This window comes from Octopus sinensis, linkage group LG4, assembly GCF_006345805.1.
Source record: "Octopus sinensis linkage group LG4, ASM634580v1, whole genome shotgun sequence".
Lineage (NCBI taxonomy): Eukaryota > Metazoa > Mollusca > Cephalopoda > Octopoda > Octopodidae > Octopus > Octopus sinensis.
This window is the reverse complement of record NC_043000.1, coordinates 156,075,925-156,096,586: the sequence shown is the minus strand read 5'-3', so window position 1 is coordinate 156,096,586 and position 20,662 is coordinate 156,075,925. Positions and strand designations below refer to the sequence as shown.

Sequence of the window (20,662 nt, the reverse complement as noted above, 5' to 3'; positions counted from 1 at the left end):
CAATGCATTGGATCCTATAATATTTATTTATTGACCGCAAGCCACAGCATAAATAGATCATAATTAAACTCCTAGGGTTCTGAGGCTCCTGGGAAACTGCCCAGTATATTCCTGCCTTAAGATGATGCAAGACCATCGAATGTTTGAACGGAATAGACTCCGCTAAATGCACCCAAAGTCTAGCGAGTGATATTAAACTGGGCGACGGAGGTAGCCGACACCTAAGCAGGTGATGGCAAGTTTCGAACTCAGAACGCTAAGAACTGGAACTAATACTGCAAGGCAGCCGATTTGATGTTCTTACACTTCTGCCGAACCACTGCTCTGAGTTGGTACTTTTTGTTTTTATCAACACCGAAATAATGAAAGCTTAAATTGATCCTGGCGGGATTTGAACTCAGAATAAAGAGAGCTATAACAAATGCCATAATAGCTCTGCAGCACAAAATCTACCTGTAAAGGTGTTTGCCATTATTTTATAAAAGAATTGATCAGCTGATATTACTAGCGATATCTTCCTCGCTTGGTTCTTTTTCGTAGAGTTTAAGCCCGGCTAGAGGAAGTTTTTGCTGTCACATTGCCAGATAATCTTGGGTTTCGAAGTCTTTTAACTCGCTGTATGTCGTATGTGACTACCGTATGCACCATAGGTTGTTAGCTTGATATGACACCCCCACCCCCACCCCCAAAAGAAAAGCAAAGAAAAGAACAGTACCATCAACAACAGTCCTAGCAACGGATCCTTTACATAATGTTCGATCTTTTATTCTTTTATTTGTTTCAGTCATTTGACTGCGGCCACGCTGGAGCACCGCCTTTAGTCGAACAAATCGACTCCGGGATTTATTCTTTGTAAGCCCAGTACTTATTCTATCGGTCTCTTTTGCCGAACCGCTAAGGACATAAACACACCAGCATCGGTTGTCAAGCAATGCTAGGGGAACAAACACAGACACACAAACATATACACACAAACATATATACATATATATATATATACATATATACGACAGGCTTCTTTTCAGTTTCCGTCTACCAAATCCACTCACAAGGCATTGGTCGGCCCGGGGCTATAGCAGAAGACACTTGCCCAAGGTGCCACGCAGTGGGACTGAACCCGGAACCGTGTGGTTGGTTAGCAAGCTACTTACCACACAGCCACAGATAGAAATAGTAACCAAATCCTCCATAAACCGCCAATTGGCTGGAGTGCATTTACTCAAAGAACTACCTACTTTATCAGAGCTGTCATATGGCTAAACAATAACAATAGAAAACCACAGGTGTAGTATCTCGACCTCCTAGCAATAACAGCTAAATTTTCCTCAGTTTACATCTTTAGTCTTAAACAATCAATCGGCCATATTGGAAAACGCCGCCTTAAATACACTGTCTGGAATTTTAAAGATAAAAAAACAGAATGTACGCGACTGAAAAAGCCTTCTGTCACAGGTTTCATCAATGAATACCTACCTGGGTTTAAATATCAACAACATATATTGTCTTCGTGATATTCTGTTCTACTCCTATACCAACCACTACCGCTTCCTTCCCGTGCGTAGCCTGTGGGGCCGAGGCGGGGATACGTATGCACACATACACATATATATATATATATGTGTGTATGTGTATATATATGTATGTGTGTGTGTATAGTATATATATATATATGTGTGTGTGTGTTTGTGTATAGATGTATATATACAGGGTTATTAAAAAAGAATGAACCGATTTCATTATGCAATGTTTTAATAAGGAAAAGCAATAGAAAATTCCAGCTAAGTCAGAAGATTTTTTTTTATTTATGCGCCCTTTTCAAGCCTAGCCAGACTCATGGACCCGGCTTCCCGGTTTCTGTAGCGTATGTGTTCCCCACAGCTGAATGGGACGCCAGTCCATTGCAGCGTTACTCAAGAAACAGGAAGAAAGAGCGAGAGAAAGTTGGGGCGAAAGAGTACAACAGGGTTCCCCACCCCTACCCCCCACTGCCGGAGCATCGTGGAGCTTTATAGGTATTTTTGCTCAATAAACACACACAACGCCCTGTCTGGGAATCGAAACCGTGATCCTCCGACCGCGAGTCCGTTGCCCCACCACTGGACCATTGCGCTTCCACAAGTCAGAAGTATTTACTCACAATCAACTTTTATTTCCTGTCTTGCAAGCGTCTAATGTGGCCACCACCTGCAGCACGGGCAACGTCAATGCGATAAGAGAATTCCTCCCTGACGTGTATCAGCATATCACGACCCACACAGTGTGTGATGCACTGTGTGATTTTTTTTTCCCGTGGGGATATATGTAAAAGATCGCGTTTATGTTCCACCGCCACCCACTAACTTTAAACATCGAATAACAACACGAGACACGCTAATAAACGGTCAGTGTCTTCCTTGACGGTGGCAGTTGCAGGACGTCCAGACGTTGGGTCATCAAGGCTATCCCTTTCTCTCCTAAATTCGTCTGCCCACTTTTGCATTGTTGATAAAACTAGAGCGTCATCTCTTAATGTAGCAACCATATCAGCCATTGGTGGGGGTTAAATCACACCACCACATTTTTTTCTTTTTTTGCTGGTACTTGCAGCATCTCGATACCAAATTTTGTTCATTTTCAAGTAAAGTCGCAGCATTTGAAGTTTTCTTTGAATAGCCAGATGTCAGTTTATCTGGGAAGAAAGAAAAGAAGCAGTTATTAATAAGAAGAGTTGAAATTAATGCATGCAAAATTTCACAGCTTTAGCATCATCCTTTCATAGTTGGCTTAGACACACACACATACCACGCGCGCACGCATAATAAAAGTTGAGTAATCTCTCTCTCTCTCTTTCTTTCACTCACTCTCCCTCTCCCCTCGCTCTCCGGAATACATTCGCCACAAGTAGAAAGAGAAACAAACAAAAGAATTTATTTATCAATATTATATTCTTCGATTACTTATTTCTTTTACTACCCACAAGGGGCTAAACACAGAGGGGACAAACAAGGACAGACAAACGGATTAAGTCGATTATATCGACCCCAGTGCGTAACTGGTACTTATTTAATTGACCCCGAAAGGATGAAAGGCAAAGTCGACCTCGGCGGAATTTCAACTCAGAACGTAACTGCAGACGAAATACCTATTTCTTTATTACCCACAAGGGGCTAAACACAGAGGGGACAAACAAGGACAGACATAGGTATTAAGTCGATTACATCGACCCCAGTGCGTAACTGGTACTTAATTTATCGACCCCGAAAGGATGAAAGGCAAAGTCGACCTCGGCGGAATTTGAACTCACAACGTAACGCAGACGAAATACCGCTAAACATTTCGCCCGGCATGCTAACAATTCTGCCAGCTCGCCGCCTTATATTCTTCGACTACTAGTAATGACCATAAAAAGTAACAACATTCATAGAAAATATATATATAAGGCGCAGGAGTGGCTATGTGGTAAGTAGCTTGCTTACCAACCACATGGTTCCGGGTTCAGTCCCACTGCGTGGCACCTTGGGCAAGTGTCTTCTACTATAGCCTTGGGCCGACCAAAGCCTTGTGAGTGGATTTGGTAGACGGAAACTGAAAGAAGCCCGTCATATATATGTATATATATATATATATATATATATGCGTGTGTGTGTTTGTGTGTCTGTGTTTGTCCCCTAGCATTGCTTGACAACCGATGCTGGTGTGTTTATGTCCCCGTTACTTAGCGGTTCGGCAAAAGAGACCGATAGAATAAGTACTGGGCTTACAAAAGAATAAGTCCCGGGGTCGAGTTGCTCGATTAAAGGCGGTGCTCCAGCATGGCCGCAGTCAAATGACTGAAACAAGTAAAAGAGTAGAAGAGTAAACCACAGATCCTTGCAAACAACCTTCTTTGGGGGAGTTCAGATATTTATTCTTTCCCGCACCCCCCACAGAAGGCATTAATGACGTCAGCGAAACAGTTTTCAATTAAGAAAGAAGAATGAGGTTGACGAAGAGAAGAGTGGGGGGGGATTAGCAGTGAAGAATATAAACGTAAAAACAATAGGTTTATGTGTCATGGAAACCGTTGTACAGAGAAATATAGAGAAAAATAAAATAAAAAAAGAAACTAGCAGCGGACGAAATCGTAACAAAACTTGCCGTGACAAGCATCAACAGCAATAAACACAGGACTGTTACACTTTAAGTAAAGCCTTATTTATTTTTGTTATAGCTTATTAAAAACCACAGACATTACAGAAAATAATATATAGAAAAACACTGAGAGAGAAACAAATACCGTAATTAAAGGGACGGAAGTTAAAATAGTCAAATACAGGTTGTCGTCGACTTACGACCACAATTTGTTCCGACCGACTGGTCGTAAGTCGATTTGGTCGTAAGTCGGCCTATAAGCCTACATCACGTGATCACGTGACCGACCAGGCCATCAGATGTTGCTACACATCGCTGGTCACAATGCGTTCGCATTGTTTTAGCCCTCGAGCGACGCCACCCCGCTGGCTAAGCGAGCAGGCCAACAGAAGAAAGAGAGAGAGAAAGAGTGGTGAAAGAGTACAGCAGGGATCACCACCACCCCCTGCCGGAGCCTCGTGGAGCTTTTAGGTGTTTTCGCTCAATAAACACACACAACGCCGGGTCTGGGAATCGAAACCGCGATCCTCCGACCGCGAGTCCGCTGCCCTAACACCGGGCCATTGCGCCTCCACATAAGCCTACATAGCTTTGTTTTATATTTTTACATTCTTAAGGTACAATCTCAGGTAAAAGTCACACAGCATTCTGTATCATACTATTATTCTGGCGTTAATCAAAAATTTCGGAGTCTCAAGCAGACGTTTTATAAACAAATACGAGTTTGCCTCGATGTCTCCGTGACAGGATAGTCATCCAAGACAGTGGCGATCGATAACCAAACCCAGGGGAAGCGTTTATTAGCTGACACCATCCGTAGACGGGTTAATTTCTAAGAAATTAAACCCATTAGATTTCAACTGGACTTTTTATTATTGTTACCGGGAGCTGGCGCGCCAATCGTCGTAAAGTCAATCGGTCGTAAGTCGACGACGACCTGTAATTGTTTCTAACATTGGCACAAGACTTGAGATTTTAGGGAAAGGGATAGTCAATACCATCGACCATGGTACTTGATTGGTACATTATTTTATAGATACTGAAAGGATAAAAGACAAAAATTATCCCCGGGGAGATTTGAACTCAGAACTTAAAGAATCGAAAGAAATAGTGCATGACGTTTTTCCAATGATCTAATGATTCTGTAAATACACGAGTGATAACTGAAAGATGAGAACTTGTATGTACTTTCATTATTATGCCAACTGATTTTATTATCATATACTAGTATGATTATTAATACATAATCATTGTAAGTTTAATAATTCTGCTACTTAGACAAGGACTTTTTTAATTTTGCTCAGTTTCAATAGCAAAATAAACTCCAGTAACGTTTACTAAACGGTCTTTCGATAAAATTGAAATATTCATAAGTACTACTTACAGTAAGTAACAAGTAGATAGAGAGAGGTGGGCAAAGGTCTATGCGCATTTCCTTTTAAGTGGTGGCCTTGAAAATAGATTAATGTAAAGATGTCCCATCTTGATAAGCCCCATATGAACTGGGGAGTGAATTTTTTATGTCACTTGCAACTCATCCTCGACTAAGCATCTTTCTTTGCTCTCTTTTCAGGTGTAAGCATGGAACGGGTATCCCGCATAGTGAGTTACTATGCACACCACATCACGGTGGGAAATGAGAGGAGGTGTCAGAAATGAAGATAAGTTCAGCAAACATCAAAATGTTGTGAATCACGTCAAAAGCTTTAATTGCAGGGCAGATCACTATGGGAGACTTGGAACCCCAGGCCGGAAGTACTTACCGAGTGATTTGTCTGTAAAGAAAATTCCCGAGTTGTTTGAGTAACAAAATCATGATCAAATTAGTTATGCAGTCTACTATTCCATTTTTAGAACTAAGTTCAAATCGGGCTTTGGCCATCCCGCCACTGACGTGTGTGCTACGTGCTTACACTACAAATTAGAAATGAAAGATCCAGACATGACGGATGAGCAGAAGAAACAGAAAATTGCAATGTTTATTCTACGCAGGAGAAAAGCTATAGTTTTCTATGACATGTTGGGACAATTAGTGCCGGTTGGGACAATTAGTGCCCGATTCTGTTACAATATGCTTCGATATGATGGAAAACCTTGTACTGCCAAAAACCCCAATAGGCCAGGCATATTACTCACGTCAGCTGGACATGTATCTGTTCGGCATAGTTGTGCGCCTTGGCCCACACAGTGAGCAGTCCAGACATGATGTGCATTTATAAACCTGGATGGAGCATAAGAACAGAAAAGACTCTAATATGATAGCATCTGCTCTAAAGGACTGCTTCTGTACACACCTACGTACAACCGATACCGAAAAAGGAAATCTGCACCTTTTCAGTGATTGTTGTTACGGGCAAAATAAAAACCTGAGTCCTATTCATGATCTCTGTCCTGCTGAAATCAACATTCAAAGATTTGAAAATCGAATATTCCTTCCCAATTCGTGGGTACAGCTTCCTTCCTGCGGACAGACTATTTGGAAGAGTAGAACAGCAATTAAGGAGAAAAGATACAGTCTCTCACCCAGAGGGGGTCAGCTACACATCTATGGGGAAGACTGAACTGCTTTCGACTTCAAATCTGAGACACACGCTTTTGTTCGGGCCTAGAGGTCATTTAAACTGAGCGAAATCCGTATGCTTGTACTTCAGAATGATCATGTAGGAATCAAGACAACGTATGCCGGGAACTAGTTTCCAGCCAATCTTGAAGACAGGAAGAAAGTGGTCAGAATTCACGGCAGCCGTTCTGGACATGGTGTCAACAGTGACAGCCAAAAAATAGACGTGAAAAAGCTGCTGTCTGAAATTGGCATTCGTGAAGATGCATTCTACATCCGTGCTCTCAGAGATACACGGGACACGACGGGAGGGAGAAAGTCACACTTCCGATGATGATGAGAGAGAAAATGATCCATAGATTCAAGGCCAATATACCAGTTTACTAATATGTAATGCATACGCTTAGGGTTTTGTTGAATCTTTTTGAGGGTTGAAGTAAAATATGTAGTGAAAGAGGAAAAAGTACAAAAATTTACTTACCAATGGAAAGAGCTTCCCATTGAAAAATAGACACTACCCGTAAACCTCACCAAACGCTTCTCACTCTCAACCACAAAGGTTTGTCTCAGCCCGACATAGCAATAACTTACTTATTTAAGCAACGTGCATTGTCATTATTTTGGGGGGAAAGCAATTACCTGCCACATATAAACAAGCTGGCTACCAGGGCTGTCGGGATAAAAGATTAGAATCTGAATACATTATTGAACTGGTCTATTGACACAAGCTGTGTGTATTGAATCAGGGATAAATGAAAATTCTTTCTTGTTCTTGGAATCCTAATCACATATCAATGATCCGTGTTATGACATAACCTGTGAGGGCTTACATATGCCAATACTTTGAAAATTTTAGTTATAGCAAGTTACATGAGAAGTCTAGAATTTTGTTCATGAAAGCACTACATACATATAACTAACAGGTGGGAGATCTGTCAATAGTCAGGCCAAATTTGAACATCCAGGTAGAAAACTGAAAATGTTAGTAAAGAAGCAGGTATTTTTTTATTAACTCTTAAATATGCATGTAAATACTCGTAAGAAGCATTAATATTCTAAATTGACCTAGAATAATATAGTTAAACAGTTTATGGCTACGACAAAAATAAAGTATGTGTGTATGCGAGTGTGTGTGTGAGTGTGTGTGTGTGTGTGTATGTGTGCGTGAGCGCGCGGGACGGCGCGTGTGTAGTTTGTGTGCGTGTGCATGAGAGGGAAAAGAGCGAGTGTTAGTGTGTGTGTGTGTGTGTGTATGCAATGTTGTATTACATATTGTGTGTGTGTGTGTGTAAATCTGTCTGGTTGCTCTATTGCCCACAATCTTTGCATTGTGTGTGTGTGTGTTTGTGTGTATGTGTGTGTGTGTGTGTGTGTGTAAATCTTTGCATTGTGTGTGTGTCTGATCTACCTTCACAATGTCGAAATTTAATAAGTACCCCTGTATGATGGACAGCTTGGATTTATTGCCTTCTGTAATAAAAGGACATGATGGATTTATTGCGTTTTGACCAAAAATCAATAACATGAATCGATTTCCCATGAAATCTTGCATACCTAGATTTTTTCATAGAGTTAGAAATCATAAGTAAAATCATGAATGTGACTCTTCAAGAAATATTCGTAATAGAGAATCTTATTTTTCTCAATTCAGTGAAAATGGATTTATTGCATTTTGCAATAAAACTCTTCATATATATATATATGTATACATACGTACATGTATTTATGTGTGTGTGTGTGTGTGTGTGTTGTGTGTATAAATACATACATATATTCATATACATACATATGTATGTGTATGCATATATATATATATATATATATATATATATATATATAATATATATATATCTGTAATTGTAATATGTGACAATTATTCGGTAGCCATGATAAAACTCCGAGTTTCGGATGCCGAGGTGTAAATCCAGGCTACCATCTCTTCAGTTATCCGGCCATCAGAAAAAATGCCATGAAAAATGACCGGTATACAAAGGGAAATTACTGTGTGATTGACTGTTATTAAAACAAAAGAGCTGTTTGAATGACCGCTAAGTGAAGGGAGGGAGTAAAAGTAAGGGGGTAAAAAGTTCAAAGTATTCGCGTAAGCGCACATGTTCATACCTACACATGCGCACCCGCACACCCACGTGCATGTGCCTAAAAGTATACACTGATCCAACTTCACTTGAAACGTACACAACCTCACCTGCACTCGGAGTTTTATCATGGCTACTGAACAATTGTCACATTACATTTACAGATAAATTCCTCTATTTACATAATATCGAGGTCTCTTTTATTCTCTTGTTGTCTTACCATTTTTATCAATACACACACACACACAAGCACACACACACACACACACACACACACACACAGAGGCACACACACACACACACCACATTATATATATATATACATATATATATATATATATATATATATATATATATATATATAATACAAAATGGGACAAGAACGCAAAACATCAGGACAACTAGGTGATACAAAATGGGACGACAAAACATCCAGATAGACGATACAAAGAAAACAAGGACAGGTCTTTACTTTCGGAGTTTTCTTTCCTCCGTCGAGAACCAGATTATCTTAGCAATTTCGAAAATGTAACCACATGTGAATTGTTGGTGATTTTTTCCTCCATCTTCTTTTCCTATTGGACTTCTTTTGTTTCTGAACAAGAGCCTTGTTCGAAACGTAAAACCACATTTCTTTCCTTCCCTGAGTGTCTGCTAATACTTTACATGTACCACGTCCTCGCGTTGTTGTTTTTTTGTGTATTTTGTGGTGTTTGTTCTTCGTTTTGGGGAATTTACTATATATATATATATACATACATACAGATGAGTGGAACAACAAGGCACCAATATTTACTGGAAACAGCAGTCGATACAAATACTATTGTAAAGCTATTGTAAAGCTTCACTGCGTATATTCTGGCAAAGCCATTTGAGTGCAACAAACATGAAAATTTTGTCTTACTTCTATGAAAAACTTTCGATATATATATATATATATATATATATATTATATATATATATACATATATATAAAGAACCCTACCCCCGCCAAAAAAAAAAATTCCTAGGAAGATATATTACTGAACTAAAGCTTCCTCAACATTAAAATTATACATATAATGTGTGTGTGTGTGTGTGTGTGTGTGTGTGTGTGTGTGTGTGTGTGTGTGTGTGTGTGTGTGTGTGTGTGTGTGTGTGTGTGTAAGCAACCATCACGGCCACTCCTCAGTACTAGCACAATTGATGACCTATTATATTCCGCAATCAAGAGCGCTTCGCAGTCTAGCTATCCATTTCCTCATATCCTATGATTACCATAAGTGGCTCTTCCTCACCATTGCCATCATGTTCTACTGATACTATTTTTATCACAACTAAACAATAGCAACGACAATAAGATCAGCATTGGAAATCACCCTTCATTACTAAAACAATTGATGACCCATTAAACAAAACAGTCACTAGTTCTTTTCCATGGTCAAGTCACTCAAATTCTTTTCAGATCCATCATCACCATTTTCATCCTATTGTACTACGACTACCATTACCACTTTTTCTATGGCACTTCGTCGGTTACGACGACGAGGGTTCCAGTTGTCCCGATCAACAAAACAGCCTGGTCGTGAAATTAATGTGCAAGTGGCTGAGCACTCCACAGATATGTGTACCCTTAACGTAGTTCTCGAGGGAAGATTCAGCGTAACACAAAGTGTGACAAGGCTGGCCCTTTGCAATACAGGTACAGCAGAAATAGAAAGAAAGAGTGAAAGAAAGTTGTGGTGAAAATGTACAGCAGGGTTCACCACCACCCACTGCATGAGGCACGTGGCGCTTTAGGTGTTTTCGTTCAAAAAACACTCACAACGCCCGGTCAGGGAATCGAAACCGCGAGTCCTCTGCCCTAACCACTGGGCCATTGCGCCTCCACACCATTACCACTACTACTCCAATTAGTGAAGAATCACTACCCGCTACTGCCCACCTTAATCTGAATGTATGTCTGATAGCTCCATGATAAATCTGCCAACTGTAAATAAAATAAAGTTATGAACACACGAAACCCTTAAAACATGCCGCTATTCTCAATGCGAGAGACTATGCATACGCGGTTATTGTAACTTCACTCATCTACCTGGGTCAAGACTCACAATTTGCACAAGCAATACCAACCAACGCTAAACCACACATCTTACAACACCACCACCACCACCGCTAAACGTTAATCACACTTAATAACTTCCATATATGTAACCTGGAATCCCAAAATCTGTTGCTATTTCCAACACAAAAAGATAATTTCTGATGTGTGACTGTCCCTTCACTCACCTTCCAGGAACTCGATGCACTAGTAAAAGCATGACAACAAACCACCACCAAATCCACAGTAGAAATATCCCTTACAGTAGCAGTGTTGGTCCAGTCTTTTATCGAAGCCTAGAAGTCACCTAGATATCTACTGGGTACAATAGTAAAACCACAGCCGCAAACCATGTAACTATAATCATATATATATATATTTCTTTACTGCCCACAAGGGGCTAAACATAGAGGGGACAAACAAGGACAGACAAAGGGATTAAGTCGATTACATCGACTCCAGTGCGTAACTGGTACTTAATTTATCGACCCCGAAAGGATGAAAGGCAAAGTCGACCTGGGCGGAATTTGAACTCAGAACGTAACGGCAGACGAAATACGGCTACGCATTTCGCCCAGCGTGCTAACGTTTCTGCCAGCTCATATATATGGCTACAACAACCGCTCCCGAAACAAGAAAATTCTTACTTAGCGAATATGAATCTAGCAATAGAAATTTAAAAAAAAGAAAAACTTCTAGCTTTCACACAGCACCAACCACTGCTATTCCACACCATTGATGTCATTAACCGACACAACTCAATAATAATGCCGAATGTACGAGGTCTTTCACTCTTCACAAATAAAACAAAAGTATCATATCTTAGAGACCTTGCACAGCGAGAGAGACCTTATGCAGTGAGAAAGGACAATATGTGTAGCACTAAGCGAAACGCAGCTGATCCCAGACATATTGGATGCGGAAGTACATACGTCAAGTTATGTACCACTCGGGACTGACCACAGAATACAGAAACAAGGAGAAATAGCGATTTTCATCCAAGAAAACCTGGCAACAAATGTCCTTCTCTTCCACTCCAACACAGTATGCGATACACTAATAATGCATGTGATTGATCTCATCTTGATCATAAGTATGTAAAGGGAACTGGTTGCTTCTTTACACTTTTTGGGTGCAACTTGGGTGCAACACAATTTCCTTCCTTTTTGTTTTTAGAAACTACCAGTCAGGAACGAAACGCAAGTTTAAAAATATATATGATTCTTTATTCTCTTATTCACAAATGAAGCACGTTGGTATATTGGTATCCACTTAGTTCAACACAGCAAGGCTGAATTTTAACGTTTGTAAGATTCTTACAACAAATTCAGCAGCAACAGAGCAGGTCAAATCCTAAGCGTCTAGGACAGGAGAATAGGCTGATCACACGTTTAAAAATACGTCCTTTCTCTTCTATCGCTGTGTCTCAAGTCAACGACGCTAACAAGGAACGCGATAGAATTTTCTTCCCCAGTCTCTAGCGCATGTGCATGAGGGAACTTCCTTATGCTTTTCCAGAAGGTTCCAGAAGGTTCCAGCTCCGCACACGCACACTGAAGAAATACGTTGCGTGTGCGCACACTGGAAAATGACGTCACTACAAGTATTACCTATTGTCTTGCTGATGCAGCTAACTACGGAGATCACTTCAAAGATGCTTTGTCGCTCGTTAGTCAAATCCCAAATGAGTAGGGGACTTTAATTTTCCTGGTCTAAGCTAACCTGATGGCTATATCCAACCTGAAATTAACTGAACAGTTGAGGTATGAATGTTCTTCTTGATACCACTAAAGACTTCCTCATGCAACAAATTATTACTTGTCTAGGGGAAATAAATACTTGAGCTAGGCTTTACAACCAATACAGACTACAGCATGAGATCAGAAAAAAGTTGAAGATTCCATGTTTATTGATGTTATACGTGATGTTATAAAAGATTAAAAGACATGTTTCCTGGTGTATTTTCTACACAGTGGAAACCACACTCTGGCCCCTGTTCTCAAAGAAATTGGATCTACGGTTTTCATGGTCACTGATGCATTGAACTTGCTTCACCAAATCCCCTTTCTTCTCAAAGTACTACGCACCGGCCTTTGTGATGAAGACGTCCTCATGTTGCAAGCCTATGTCTGTGGCATCAAGTGAGAGAATGTTCAGCACACTTCGCTGTTTGAAGACCTGACTCCGGAACCACAATGATGCAATACTGTCTGACACACTGTGCAGTAATGCATGGACATAAAAACTTGTGCAATGAAAACACTTTGGACCTCCTCTTGGAAAACTTCAACGCCAAAATGAGCGAGGATAGAAAAATATTTGGAATGATTTGAAGCATTAGTTTTCCATATGTAATAATAATAATAATAATAATAATAAATATTATCATACTTGTGTTTGTTTTGATATTAAGATTGAAAAAAATTGGACTTCTTTGTAAAAACAAATTGGACCTGAGATTGCACCCGTTAAGCAAATTTTGTTCCCGATCCACTGTACATACATACATACATACTACATACATACATACATACATACATACATACATACATAACATATACATACATACATGCATACATACATACATACATACATGCATACATACATACATAACATATACATACATACATACATGCATACATACATACATACATACATGCATACATACATACATAACATATACATACATACATGCATACATACATACATACATACATACATACATACATACATACAACATACATACATGCATGCATACATACATACATACATACATACATACCACACATACATACATACATACATACATACATACATACATACATACATACATACATACATGCATGCATACATACATACATACATACATACATACATACATGCATACATACATACATACATACATGCATGCATACATACATACATACACACACACATACATACATACATACATACATACATACATACATAATACATACATACATACATACATGCATGCATGCATACATACATACATACATACATACATACTTACATACATACATACATCCATGCATACATACATACATATATACATGCATACATACATACATACATACATACATACATGCATGCATACATACATACATACATACATACATACACACACACACATACATACATACATACATACGTACATACATACATACATACATACATACATACATACATACATACATACATTCATACATATATACATGCATGCATACATACATACATACATACATACATACACACAAACATACATACATACTTACATAAATACATACATACTCTTTACTCTTTTACTTGTTTCAGTCATTTGACTGCGGCCATGCTGGAGCACCGCCTTTAGTCGAGCGAATCGACCCCGGGACTTATTCTTTGTAAGCCCAGTACTTATTCTATCGGTCTCTTTTGTCGAACCGCTAAGTGACGGGGACGTAAACACACCAGCATCGGTTGTCAAGCAATGCTAGAGGAGCAAACACAGACACACAAACATATACATACACATACATACATATATATACATATATATGACAGGCTTCTTTCAGTTTCCGTCTACCAAATCCACTCACAAGGCATTGGTCGGCCCGAGGCTATAGCAGAAGACACTTGCCCAAGATGCCACGCAGTGGGACTGAACCCAGAACCATGTGGTTGGTAGGCAAGCTACTTACCACACAGCCACTCCTGCGCCTATATATACATACATACATACATACATACATACATACATACATACATACATACATACATACATACATACATACATGCATACATACATATATACAACTGCTAAGTGGAAATAAACTACAGAAACCTCTATGTGGTTGCTCAACTTCGTAGAAATAGCGACCAAAATTTTCCTCAAAAATTGTGTCCCATCATCTTGAAAAAAGTGTATGTATGTATCTGTGAGCTGTGGTCTATATAGATCAAGATAAATTGCCTTTGTCACAGCTGAAATACTTTTTGATCATAGACTGCTTGATAAGGGCAAAATAACAAAAGCAAAGTTAAAATTATAAATTTTCAAGTACAAGCACACACCTACACACACACATACACTCACAGACACACACATACACACACAAACACACGCATACTCATACCACATGCACTTAACAAGGTAAGTAACTCCAACAACCATGCACGGCTAGAGTTATCGAACTTATCTGCTGTCCATACTATCTTAATTCATTGAATTAAATTTGCATAAAAAATACTTGTGAGTCTGATACGTTTAATATCCGAATACTTCAAATCGGATCAAAACTGGGTTAAGATTTTCATTGGAAAACCGAATGTTACTTTAATAAGGGAAGAAAGTACATCTGCGTGCGTATTTTCTTTATTATGCATGTCCAATTGCTTCCAATTGCTAGTCCCGCAATTTTGTTTTTTGTTTATCTTATAGAAAAGTAAGAGAAGAGTAAGGAAACATAACCTAGGTGAAGACAAAAGACCTCAATGTATTTCGGTTCGGGGCACCAGTTCGGCTGCCTCTCGCTGAAAGACTCTCTCTCTCTCTCTCTCTCACACACACACACACACACACACACACGCATATTTGCTTATACATTTATATATATTTAAAGATGCATGCTGCACACACATACACGCACACACATAAATGCATGTATATCTTTTATCTTTTACTAGCAGTATCACCCGGCGTTGCTTTACAATTGGAATTTTTGAAAAGTAAAAATTTTGCATTATGTAGCTTGTTATTCTCTTTACGTGAACATTTTTCTGGTTGAAATACACGAAAAATGGCGACAGTCAAAACATTGTAAAAAAATAGGGGTTTTCATAGAAAAAAAGCATCTTTTTGATGTAAATAATTTTTGATGTTAACTTGGTCTGATTTGAATTTTTTCTTCTACGGAAGGAAGAGCAAGCCTTCTTCTATCATACTCTCAATTTTGGTCAACTTGCGCCGCAGGGTCTCGGAGGAGATAGTGTTAGTTGAAGGCTACCAGACCTGACATACACAGACAACTTCAGCTTTATATATAGAGATAATTGGTATGTGTTCACAAAGTCCAAACGATTAATACGAAAAAACCCTCCGGGCTACATCCTGAAAATTCATTTCTTTGCCGAATTTCTACAATGTTTACGGCGATTCGTTTTTATATCTTGATTTTTTATTTTTCATGCAATTTACGCATGCTTGCACGCGTGGTGAACACAGTTCACGCCAAACAGCTGACTGAGTAAAGTTCACTATTCAATGCATGGGATAAGGCCTAAACAAACACATTATCGATTTTTGCACTTGCGAGATGAATTTCGGAACAGAAATAGCGCAGTTCAATTTTCATTCACCTAAACTTTAAGTGGCCCATTTTTGGTGGTTCTACGATTTGTTGGCTTGGAGGAGATGTGCCAGGAAGTTAAACACACAGACACACACACAGATACACACACAGACACACAAGTTGAGTTTTATATATATAGATTTGGTTCAATCTGAGATTGTGGCCATGCTGGGGCACCGCCTTGAAAAATTTAGCAGAACGAATCGACCCCAAGCCCGTGTTTTGCCGAACCACCGCTACGTTACGCGGATGTAAACACACCACCACAGGTGGTGGGGGACAAGCGCAGTCACAAGGACTTCCACATAATGGTGCAGTTTAATGCTGAAAAATTCTAAGCCCTGCACTACCAGCACAAGAAGCTGAATGAAATGCAAACAGGATACACTGGCCCAGGAGGGATTGTAATCCCTAAACCAAATTCCGTGCTTAAGCATTGACATGAGTAATGATGCCTCTTTCCAGGTGCATATTACTGAGTTGGCATTAAAATGCCGGCGGCTGGCCGGTCGGATCCTTAGAACTTTCAGAACGAGAGAACAGGAATTCATGATGGTCCTCTGTAGGACATTTGTCCTCAGCCGTTTAGACTACTACTTGGAACTATGGTCTCCAAACAGTGTAAAATTAATGGCGGAACTCGAAGCAATCCAGCAAAGCTTCACAAAGAAGGACGTCTCAATGCAACATGTCAGCTCCTGAGAGAGGCTCAAAACGTTAAGACTCTATTCCCTAGAACAAAGGCGAGAAAAATATGCAAGATACGTCTGGAAAATCCTGGGAGGATTTGTACAAAACTTTGGCATTGAAAGTTATGCAGACAGTAGAACGAGACGCCACTGCAGAGTGCCAATGATCCCAACATTGCCATCAGGATACAGGACCTCATAGTGCAACAGCTTGGGTTTCAAGCGCCCACAGATCTCCAATATCCACCCAAAATGACTGACAGATCTACACCTCCTGTTTAGAGTCCCGAAAGAACCTACTTGCACTAGGAAACGCAAATGAGGGCAGCGGCATCAAATTCCTTTATTTACCAAATGCCATATCAGAAGAGGTTTCATACTGTTTGGCATTTGCACCGGAAACTCCAATATGAACATTTCAGAGTGTTTGGGTGTCAATCTGAGGACATGTACCGAATGTAATAAAAATCAATCATCCAGTCAACATCATGGTGTTTGAAGTGATCTCTAGTTATGTCGACGTTTTACCTCCATTCATCTTCCCACACGTCTTCAGACTCAACAGGGAGGCCTACATTAAGTGCCTGGAAGAGGTAGCGCTGCCTTGGGTCTAGAGGGTGGCTGCTGGAAGACCCTATGTCTGGCAACAGGACTCTGCACCATACCACACAAGCAAGAGAACTCAGTCATGGCTGTCAGGCAATTTCTGCGACCACATCATCCCTAACATCTGACCACCTACCTAACTCCCCAGATTGTAACCCTTTGATTATTGTGTGGAGGCAGTTGAACGAGAGACCAACAAAACTCCTTGTAACACCAAAGATGAACTGAAGACAAGTATTATGGCAGCATCACCAACTTAAACAAGGCGGCCATCCAGAAAAGTTGCAGGAGATTCCTAAGTCGTTTGGAAGCCGTGGTTGAAGCCAATGGCGATTTTATTGAATAAATTTACTCTTTAGTATTTCAAGATATCTTAATGTAATTTTAGTAAATATATCTGTTAAAATGAAATGTCAGTGTTATTTTCATTTTTGCGTAATTTAGATGACAGTTTATTCACCACACCCTCTGTGTGTGTGTGTGTGTGTGTGTACGACGAGCTTCTTTCGGTTTCCCTCTACCAAAACCACTCACAAGGTTTTGGTCGGACAGTGGATATAGTAGAAGACACTTACCCAAAAAAGCACGCAGTGGGACTGAACCATGAACGAAGTGGTTGACAAGCAAATTTTTTGCTACACAGCCACACTAATTTTGACGAAGAATTTTATTTCTTTTCTCTAAAATAAAAAAATCATAAAGAAGTACCCAAACTATATAGCTTAGAAGATGCTTTTACGTATTGCTCTACGAGTCTGAAACATGTTCTATCGGAACTATTTTTACACACAGTCAATTTTCTATTATAATATCTCAAAGTGTAACGGAACACTGGTCTTTTTTCAATGAACATAACCGCATTTAATTTGGCCAAGACTTGAATTGGTCAGAAGGCGTAGAGCTTGTCGAAAAAAGTAGATGTTGACCATAAGAATATTATTCACCTAATATTGTGGGTGAATAATTTATAAAATTAAAAAGAAAGCATGCTGATCTAATATTCCTACTTTCAATTCCCAAATTCCTACATCTCTCCTTTTTGTATACAACATAACTTCTGATCAAGAAAGACAAAACTAATGAAAATACCAACGACGAAGTCCGATTAATAATTAAATATAAAGACTTTCTTAATTAACTAAATTTATATGTAAAAAAAAAAAAAAATTCTGCCCTGGGTGAGGCTCGAACTCACAACCTCCGCATATCTCCTATTTTGTGAATAACACAAAGAAGGTACTGTCTATAAGTACGGCGCGCTAACCGATTGTGCCACCGGGGCAGATAGTGAATCGGTCATATTTTAAGATAATGAAAGACACATAATCTATATCGATAGCGATTAACTTCTAATTTGAGCATTTTTTACTTCGTAAGAGTTTTTCTTTCTTATTTCTTTACTGCCCACAAGGGACTACGCACAGAGGGGACAAACAAGGACACACAAACGGATTAAGTCGATTATATCGACCCCAGTGCATAACTGGTACTTATTTAATCGACCCCGATAGGATGAAAGGCAAAGTCGACCCCGGCGGAATTTGAACTCAGAACGTAGCGGCAGACGAAATACCTATTTCTTTATTACCCACAAGGGGCTAAACATGGAGGGGACAAACAAGGACAGACATAGGTATTAAGTCGATTACATCGATCCCCAGTGCGTAACTGGTACTTATTTAATCGACCCCGAAAGGATGAAAGGCAAAGTCGACCTCAGCGGAATTTGAACTCAGAACGTAGCAGCAGACGAAATACCTATTTCTTTACTAACCACAAGGGGCTAAACACAGAGGAGACAAACGGATTAAGTCGATTATATCGACCCCAGTGCGTAACTAGAACTTATTTAATCGACCCCGAATGGATGAAAGGAAAAGTCGACCTCGGCGGAATTTGAACTCAGAACGTAGCGGCAGACGAAATACCTATTTCTTTATTACCCACAAGGGGCTAAACAAAGACAGACAAACGGATTAAGTCGATTATATCGACCCTCAGTGCGTAACTGGTACTTATTTAATCGACCCCCGAATGGATGAAAGTCGACCTCGGCGGAATTTGAACTCAGAACGTAGCGGCAGACGAAATACCGCTAAGCAGTTCGCCCGGCGTGCTAACGTTTCTGCCAGCTCGCCACCCTAAGATAGACCTCTCGACCGGACGGGGACTCGGGATGATGAGATCCCGGGGCCGCAATGTGCGTTCGGGGTGTTCAAGCGGATAGCCGCGCTCTTCATCGACGGACGAGCCGAGTGATCCCCCGTCTTTTTGTTTTTGCATCAGTTTTTACGCTGATTTTATTGTTATTTTTCTCATATCTAGACATTTAGAAAAAGCTAGATTATACTAATTCTTTTTTTCTAAAATAACGTGAGACGAATTTAGGCTTTAATCTCTTTTCAATTTGATCACTTTTCCTTCCGTAAGTTTCTTCTTCCTACACCATTTTTGACGCGGTTTGCGTATATAGATTCCTCTTATTGCGTTATTTCAATTAAGCTTATGTTAAATGCGTTCTAATACTGACCAAGATGTTGTGGTTTGAAGACGAATTTGGACTTTATACTCATTCAAATTTGTCCGCTTTTTTGGCTCCATAATTTTTCTTCTTTTTTCGTTTCTTTTCCAACAGCACCAATTTTGACGCAGCTTGCATAATTAGGAATATCCTTTATTAAAGTGTAATTAAAGCAAAAGCAACAAAGACCTAAGGAAACTGCGTGACTTAGAAGTTGCGTATTTGCATTGCTCTCCAGTTTTGAACGCATTTTTTAAAAGTGTAACTAAAACAAAAATAATAAAGAAATAAGGCGCAGGAGTGACTGTGTGGTAAGTAGCTTGCTAACCAACCACATGGTTCCGGGTTCAGTCCCACTGCGTGGCATCTTAGGCAAGTGTCTTCTGCTATAGCCCCGAGCCGACCAAAGCCTTGTGAGTGGATTTGGTAGACGGAAACTGATAGAAGCCTGTCGTATATATGTATATATATAAGTGTGTGTGTATATGTTTGTGTGTGTGTGTTTGTCCCCCTAGCATGCTGGTGTGTTTACGTCCCCGTCACTTAGCGGTTCGGCAAAAAGGGACCGATAGAATAAGTACTGGGCTTACAAAGAATAAGTCCCGGGGTCGACTAAAGGCGGTGCTCCAGCATGGCAGCAGTCAAATGA

The 20,662-nt window shown here is 39.8% G+C and overlaps 1 non-coding gene across 1 annotated transcript; it reads right to left on the bottom strand.

The window, feature by feature from the left end:
- Nucleotides 1–18,662: 18,662 nt before the first annotated feature.
- On the bottom strand, nucleotides 18,663–18,774 carry Trnai-uau. The gene is made up of 2 exons: nucleotides 18,737–18,774; nucleotides 18,663–18,698 (listed from the first exon to the last, which is right to left on the bottom strand). It is a non-coding gene; the product is annotated as a tRNA-Ile (tRNA).
- Nucleotides 18,775–20,662: the final 1,888 nt, after the last annotated feature.